The sequence below is a fragment of the Vanacampus margaritifer genome, chromosome 5 (assembly GCF_051991255.1).
Source record: "Vanacampus margaritifer isolate UIUO_Vmar chromosome 5, RoL_Vmar_1.0, whole genome shotgun sequence".
Taxonomy (NCBI): domain Eukaryota; kingdom Metazoa; phylum Chordata; class Actinopteri; order Syngnathiformes; family Syngnathidae; genus Vanacampus; species Vanacampus margaritifer.
This window is the reverse complement of record NC_135436.1, coordinates 4,827,674-4,836,698: the sequence shown is the minus strand read 5'-3', so window position 1 is coordinate 4,836,698 and position 9,025 is coordinate 4,827,674. Positions and strand designations below refer to the sequence as shown.

Sequence of the window (9,025 nt, the reverse complement as noted above, 5' to 3'; positions counted from 1 at the left end):
CGTCGCTCCGTCACCACCAACTGACCGCTGGCCGCCTCGCTGACCCTGGCGAACTCCCGCAAGCCCCCAGATCTACGGCCGTGCGCTGGATAGGCAATAGGCCGAGACTTTTGAAGCCATGGGGCCGCCATCTTGGTACTCCCAAGAAACGTATCTCGGCATACGCATTTGGCTGTAAAATGCCTACTGTATATGTGTAGCGGTAAACTGCATAAATCACCAGTTTAAAGGCTGTGGACAAACACTACACCTGTAAGTATGATTGAAATGGAAAGAAATTGAAGGATGAAAGAAAATGTTGATTTTTATTTTTTGAAAAAGAGGGTACATAACGTCCACTTGTTATGCATAGTGCCCATGCACTATTTTAGCCGTCTGTCTAATCTGCTGTATTTGTTTTAAAAGGCAGTAACTTTTTTATTTTCAGTTATTTATTGTTGTTAAAAATAAACATTTTCAAAGAATGCTGATGTGATTTTTTTTTTTTTACATCTATAAGACTAACCGTAAAACCGCTTTTATTTTCCAGACTATAATCGTACACCAAAATCTAAAACTGTTGCACCCCTAATTACAAACGCATGCTTTTTCTCAGGTCATCGCCGCCTGTGCCGTCTCCCACAACATATGCCTTGGAGCGGGAGACCTCATTGCCCCAGAGGAAATGCCGGATGATGAGGGGGAAGTGGGAACTGACACCATCGCTAGATTGCAGTTGAGGAACCAGCTGTCTGCTGAGGTGTTTACCCTGGAAGAGGTGTCACCAAATTATCTTGAACTGTTCACCAAACAGTGCATCCACACACACACAAAATGCCAAAGTTGTACACGTGTGAAAGTCAATATAATGAATTGTATAGCAAAAATGTATCCCATCTTTCACTGTGACATGGCAGCCATCAATAGGCATCCAACCAGCTCTGCAAATCCCCATGTGGATCATGTAGTGGACAATGAAACCAGGATGATGGTTTTTGGGACTTTCTTTTAGTTACGCATAGATATTAAGGTAGCTTTTTGTTAAGTTATACTTATGTAATAGTATTTTTTTTCTGCCTAATCAAACACATGGTGCTGGCTTCATCTGAAGTGTTAGGGTTGAGAGCTGAATGGTAGGGATGAGAGAGTACACCACTATCTGTCTATTTGTATATGTTCAACCTTCTAAATTATCTGTATTCAGAGGGTGTGTGGCCTAGACCGGAAGTGGGCATGACCTAAAACGGAAGTGGGTGTGATCTATTCTGAAAATGGGCGTGGTTTGATCTGAAGTAAGCGGTGCTTACATCGGTAATATATTTTTTTTTGCAATTGCACACTTAAATGGTAAAATAGAGTGTGAAATTGATATTGATTGATCAAAGTTGCTATAATTTTTGTTTAGATTAAAACTAATGGCAAAATATGGAGTTTAAATCATGCCAAAACCCCGCAAACACAAAAAACGTGATTTACGCACACCCAGCAATTCGTAAACAAAATCAGTGTGTTTTGTAAATACAAAACATCATTCTCAAACTAATGCATTTTGTTCTACACATACAAAGAAGCATATCTTCAACTACAAAAAATATATTTTAAGCATACAGCAAAAATATTTCGAGTCCCCAAAAATATTTTTCAAGTGCAGACTAAACGGTTTCAAGTATGAAAAAATATCCTTCAAGTGCAAAAAACACGTACGTAAAAAGCACCATGTAGCTAAACAGATCACACCACATACTAAAGACACCAGATTGGTTTTCCCCACGCATCACTTTTCTTTCCCTGTCTTTATGAATGAAATGTGCGCACATCTCTCAGCCGCTGTGAAAAATAAAGTTCGGCAAATGATCGCAGAGCTTACTATCATTCCAGGAGGATGACGAACACAGCTTTACCAAGACTGGGAGGCAGCACCGCCCATGCAAGTTATGCCATAATTTGTCAATGGATCGTGAATACCTGGGTGAACGTAAAAGCCGGCATCATTTCCGAGGACACGACAACGAGACTGACTGACAATGAGATGGAGTGTTTGATAGAGAACTTGCCCAGTTGTTTGTTTCTTTATTTTTTATTTTATTTATTTTTTCTTAAGAGCTCAGTATTGTTCATTCGGTAATTTTACCGATTTGACATGTCATCATCATTGCTCTCTTTTTTTATTTTTATTTTGTATGTGGGTGACAATGTGCATGTGCGTGTGTGTCCTTGTGTGTGTGCGTGTGAGTGTGTACTCATTAGTTCACCTAAAACCTATTAAAAATCCCATACCGTTCACCTAAACTGAATACTTCAGAATCCAGCCCGAGTCGTGAGGTTGTCAGGAGACCCGAGGAAGGATCAAAGAAAAGAAAGGAAAGTGAAATCCAGCACCTACCAGACATTACCTACTACCCACCGGGTTACCAACCAGAGTCTTTCACCAACCCCAGAAACATCTAAATTCCAACAAATTAGGGAGACCTCAAGAGACCAAAGGAGAGACTGAGGGAAGGAAGGAAGGATAGATGAAGCAGAGTGAGCCTCCATCGATTCAACGACCAGAGGAAGAAGCAGATTGTGTTTGAATTTCGTTAGATGCTGGTGTGGTGGATCTGGCATGCATGAAAACCTCCACCAAAGAGGGGAGCCGTTGATCCCGGCCAGCACAGAGCAAGCACAACACCTCAGGGGCACAGTAACCAATATCTTCCTCACCATTGTTTGTACACTGTATGACATTTTGTATGTCGGGATGCTCGAGAACAACATCCATTCTCTGCCAGAGTGTTTCCGGCCCTTTCCCAACTGTAAGATTGTGCTGGATTGCACAGAGCTTGCTGTCTCCAACAATGAGAATCTTGACAAACCGTGCCAATTGTACAGCCAGTACAAAGGATGAACCACAATGAAAACCCTAATTGGCATGGCTCCATACAGAGTGATTATCTTTGTCAGTGACTTGTAAGGTGGGGGAGTGCCTCAGACAAGGCAATAACGGCAGATTGTGGAGTTCTGAAATATCTACAACCAGGTGATATGGTAATGGCAGACAAGGGCTTCACAATTAGGGACAATTTACCAGAAGGGGTTTTGCTCAACATCTTCTTTTGACGTCTTTTCTTGTCAATGGACAGTTCACACAGGAAGAAGTAAACAAAAACACACTCAACTCTAGTGCCAGGATCCATGTGGAACGTTCCATTTAGAGGTTGAAATGTTATACCATTTTGGACAATATCCTACCTCAGTCCAGCAAGAACATCAATAAGATACTTAGTAGTATGTGTGTGCCTAACAAATTTGCAAACACCAATCATTTCTGAAGTTTCATCATTTGAATAACATTTGGAAAAGGGAAAGACTTGAAAGCTCTTTATATCAAGGTTGGACAAGTACATTTTTGTAACAGGTGCCAAAACATTTTGTAACAGCATACAGTGTTTAGCAGCTTCACATTATTTAGTATTATTGCATAATGCTCTGTATACAAAAGTCTGCATGCTATCTAAGTTACATTTGTTGAGCCTTTGCACGTGCCTGTAAGGTTACCGGCCATATACTATAGTGCACTGCAGATGAATGCATTTGTAAGTGTATGATTTAAACATCTGACAGAATCTTATGAAAGAAAACATCTTTGTAAAATGTTTCTAAAATTTCAATATTTACAGCCCATGCTGGGTCCTTCAGCACTGGCAGGACCACAAGGTCCAGAGGGGTCCATACAGCCAGGTGACAGGTAGTGGCTCCGGTAAGGTGTAAGCAGGGCTGGACTGGCACAAAAAAATCGGCCCTGGCATTTTGACTTGGGCCCGCCGGCTCGACCTGGCCCAGGCCGGGCCCAGCCTCTCTTGTCTAACATGTACTTCTGCCACTGATGTTTATTGATGATGTTTCAGTTTGTTACATATATTTGAAATAGATTAATGGACACAATTGTGAGCCAGTCTCTTGGGGTAAAATGTAGGAAAATAATAATCTAAAAGCACTGCCTCGGCCCTGAAAGAGACCGGCCCACCGGGCACCTGACTGTGTGCCAGATGGCCAGTCTAGCGCTGGGTGTAGGTTGCCCTGTATCTGATGCCAGTAATTATGGGTCATTGGATTAAAATGCAGAAAGAAGTCCTTGCTCTCTGCTGCTTGCCGGACCATTTTGTTTTTGGCTGACCAGGGACATTTCACCTAGAGGTGGGTGATATGCAAAACATATCACTATTTTTAATTAAATACCTAGCCCTAGTATACATACCGTATACAAAAAAACTTTACCTCAATAATGCAGTCATGAGATACTGTCCCATCTGGAGATGCACCGAGCAGGCCACTGTCAGACAGGGACATTCACGTTCATATTTAGAACAATTACTTCAAGATGAAAAACAATGAACTTTTATTTGGAAACATTTTTACTAATATACTTTTGGACCTGCAGTTGTAGCAGTTACTGACATTTTGTTTAATTAGCATACTATTTAGTAAATTTATCTGCATGTCTCAGGACTGTACTCATGCAGTAGTTTGGAATTATTACTGCCACATCAGATTGATGTCATTATTTTCCCTTGGTTCCCTCAAATGTTTTTTTTTTGTCTCACCTTTTGTCTTTGGTTACTCCTATTTATTTTTGAAAAATGTTGAGGGCTAATAATAAATAAAATGCACTTGTATAGTGCTTTTTCTTTGAATATTGCTGCTGTAAGTAATTTCTCTTACTGGATGTTTAATTCAAATGTAGGTTGCAGACATTTTTTTTATTTACACACTTTACCAAATGTCTGTTAGGAAGAGTTAAATGCAAAATATTGCCAGTGTCAATTGAAATATATATATATATATATTTTACCTTCAAAACAAACCAAAAATGCACTCAGTGGCCATTCTGTGACAAAACTATCATTTTATTCATCATGTTAATACACTGGAGTTTTTATTTAAACGTAGGTCACAGTTATTTATTTTGCTTTCACACAGTGTACCAAATATATGGTATGGAAAACTTAATGCAAAATGTTGCTAATGTCAGTTCATTGTTTTTCTTCTCCAAAACATAAAATGGACTCGGCAGCTGTTCTGTGACAAAAAAAGGAAGGTATTTACATGTCATTACACTGGTGACTTATCTAAAGATAGGTCACAGACAGGTTAAAAAATGTTTGTTGGCAAAAATTGAATGCAGTTATGGTGATGCCATTGAAATGTTTTTCTTTAAAGCAAAATTGCACCCAGTGAGTTATGCTGTGACAAGAAAGAAAATAATATTGATTTCACATTATCCAAAACAAACAGTCTTTAAGGATCAAGGTATTTCATCACCACTCTCCTCACCCTTTTTCCCTTAGCCTTATTGCAGTCAGTCATATAGTTGTTAAACTGTATGGGAGGCTGTGAGTCTGCTATTGCTCCCAACACCGAGGGTTTATCCATCGCCTCCTTCCGGCCGGCCCTCACAATAGTTGTGGAGGACAAAGCAGGAGTAAATAACAAAGGGCAAGTCATTCAGGTTATGTTTATAGGCTTTTTGAGAGCAACAAATCTGGCCTTTAACTGGCCAAAAGCACACTCTATTACCATACATGCTCGACATAAACACAACCCAAAGTACTGCTCCAGAGGTGTTGAGTCACCATTTGAATACGCCTTCAACAGGTAAGGAAGCAGGGGATAGGCAGAGCCTCCAAGAAGAAAAATAGGAATTAGATCTTCACCATCCACAATCAGTTTTTTGGAAGGAGGAATCTTGTCAGTCTTTTAATAATTGTACAACTTGGAATTTGCAAAGACCAGTGCATCATGCACACTTCCAGGCCACTTTATCACAACATCTATGAATCTAATCATAGGCGGCTTGTACGTTGATGGAATATTTGCCTTTCCTGTTAATGTAATCCATAGAGTTGGTAGTAGGCTGCTTTATTTCTATGTGGGTGCCGTCCACAGCTCCAAAACACTGTGGCATGCCATGCGCACGGTGAAAGCCCGCAACCAATTCCTCAGCGTCGGGCTCCGTAAAAGGCAGCTTGATATAGGTAGGACCCAGGTTGATGGTGATTGTGCGGCATGTCTCTCTTAGAATGACTGACATAGCCTGCCGAGACACACCGTAGGCGTTAGCAGCCTTCCGGAGCCTTCCCTCGTCACTTAAATCGTACGTCAACGCCACCCTTTTGAGTGGGTCAATTAGTATCCTCATGTTTGTGGTTTGTCGCTCAATGTATGGGCTCAGTTTTTCACTCAGGGTGACGGTCTGGAGGGAATTGGGAGAGGCTGGAGGAGACCCATTCAAGGTCGGGTGGAGGTCTTGTTCCGGGCGCAGAATGTGCAGGCCTCGACGTACTCTTGTATTGCTGACTCCATGGCAGGCCACCAGAACCTCAGAGCAATGGTGAACTTGGTTCTGCAAACCCCGGGGTGACAGGAAAGACGTGAGGATTGTGCCCAATGGATCACTTGAGGGCGCAGAGACTCAGGAACATAGGGGCGACACGTGGGAGTCTTTGTTAGCCTTTTTAATGTCGTCCTCCATCTGCCATCTGACCGCTCCCACCACGGAGTTCTGTGGCAGAATGGGCTCCGTCTCATTCTTTGCAGGCTCGGGGACGTGGAGATGAGATAGGGCGTCCGCCTTGGTGTTACGGCACCCCGGCCTGTAGGTGAGAGTAAAGGAAAAGCGGTTGAAAATAAGCCACCATCTGGCCTGTCGTGAGTTGAGTCTTTTCGCTTTGCGTAGGTTTTCCAGATTTTCGATGATCAGTCCAGACCACGAAGGGTTGCTCCGCTCCCTCAAGCCAGTGTCTCCACTCCTCCAAGGCCACCTTCACAGCCAGAAGTTCCCTGTCGCCGATGCTGTAGTTCTGTTCTGATTTGGAAAGCCGTCGGGACAGGAATGCACAAGGATGAACCTTACCATCCTCAGGGGATCGCTGTGACGAAACGGCCTCAATCCCGACGCTGGAGGCGTGCACCTCCACGAAGAACTGCCGCTTGGGGTCCGGGACTCTCAGGACCGGAGCCGCTGTGAAACGTTGCTTGAGCGAATTGAACGCCATCTCAGCCTCGGGAGACCAATGAAACCGTACCTGGGAAGAGGTTAAGGCATGCAACGGCGCGGCAATGGTGCTTACGTTTCTAATGAACCGCCTGTAAAAATTTGCCACGCCCAGAAACTGCTGGACCTTTTTACGGGACTCAGGTTGTAGGCCAATCCTTTACTGCACTAACCTTGTTGGCCTCCATTTATACCCTTCCTGGAGCCACCACGAACCCTAGGAAGGAAATGGTGTTAACGTGAAAAATACTTTTTTCGGCCTTGACATACAGCTTGTGGTCTGGCAGCCGTTGGAGTACTTGAGTGACATGATTCTTATATCATTTAAATATACATACACAAAATAGTCAATAAAGTCTTTTAGCACATCGTTAATCATGGCCTGAAAAACCGCAGGTGCATTGGTGAGACCGAAGGCCATAACCAGGTATTCATAGTGTCCACGAGGAGTGTTGAAGCCTGTTTTCCACTCGTCCCCTTCCCTGATCCTGACTAGGTGGTAAGCGTTTCGACGGTCTAGTTTGGTGAATTCTTTTGCTTGTTGCAGCTGATCGAACACGGTTGACATCAAGGGAAGGTTGGTAACGTTTTTTTTTACGGTGATGTCATTTAGCGGGCTGTAGTCCACGCAAGGTCTTAGCGATCTGTCCTTCTTGTCAACAAAGAAAAATCCAGCCGCAGCTGGAGACGAGGAGGTCCAAATAAGTCCGGGATCAGGTCGATGGCACAATCATAGTCCTGATGTGGTGGAAGAGACAGGGCTTTGGTTTGGTTGAAGACCTAGCGGAGATGATGATAGCATGATGGAACCTAGTTCAAGTCCAGGTATCCATTCTCTGTGGAGGGATGGATGGAAGTTAACAGCAGCAGAATTCATACCGTCAGCCGGTTTGCCCACCCCATGGTCAACGCAGTCCTTTTCCCAGTCCATAACCTGTCCACAGCGCCAGTCTACACGTGGGTTGTGCTTGCACAACGAGGGATGACCCAAAACCAGAGATGGGGACTGGAACACATATAATCAAAGGTATTCTTTATGCCCTCCTATGCACATTTCGAGTGGTTCTGTGACACAAGATATAAAAAACATTTCCCTGCCATTGAGTGCCCTGGCTTTAATGGGTGTGTTCAGTGGTATGGTTTGTGCCTTTAAACGTCTCACGAGTCCCCAGTCCATAAGGCTTTTATCAGCCCCTGAGTCTATGAGTGCCTGCAATGTAGTGGTGGTGGCGTTGTGATTGATAACAGGTGTGAGTTTGTGTGCCTCGGTTCCCGAAGCACAGCGTGGACTCACTGGGGTAGCTCGCTTAGCAGGGCATGCAGCAACGAGTCCTCCACAGTAGTAGCACTGGCCTTCCTGGCGGAGTCGCTGTCGTTCCTCGGAAGAAAGTTGGGCTCTGCCCAGCTGCATGGGTTCGTCCTCCTGTCCTTGAAACACATGCAAGTTCGGTGCCGGGGAGGGAGGAGACTGTGGCGCTCCCGTAGATTGCAGTCGCAGGAGGATGCCCGGCATTGGTCTTCTCTGGGGCCCACCAGCTGGGACGATCTCCTGCCTACGATGGTCGGTGCGGATGGCAAGAGCAATAAGAAAGAATCCCGTGCCACATTCAGCGGTGGCCCAGGTCCTTCCAGTCAGGAGTGAGATGATAAATTCTACCCGGGATCGGTCAGTGGGGAAGGCCTTTGTAAAATGTTCGAGGTGGATATCACAGTCAGTGAGGAAGGCCTTACACTGTCCAGGATCTACCGAGTAGCGTTCAGGGGCGGCCAGTTTCATGCCCAGCCCAGCAAATGATGGGTCGGGGCAGGCGGTCCAACCGGTGGTTCCGGTCATGCGACGGAGCTACACAGATGGCTTATCGGCTCCTGGACCTGTCCGCAGATATCACCTAGCTGGGTGGCCATGGCGCGCTGGAACTCCTCTTGATGTGACAGGCGCTCCTTTTGGTTCCGCAGCGTGGCTTCCCATTTCGCTGCCGGGTTCATGCTGGCCAAAGTGTACTGACAAGGCGA

At 44.5% G+C, this 9,025-nt stretch overlaps 1 pseudogene; it reads left to right on the top strand.

Moving 5' to 3' along the window:
* Window positions 1-664: 664 nt before the first annotated feature.
* Window positions 665-3,309, top strand: LOC144052266 (uncharacterized; annotated as a pseudogene).
* Window positions 3,310-9,025: the final 5,716 nt, after the last annotated feature.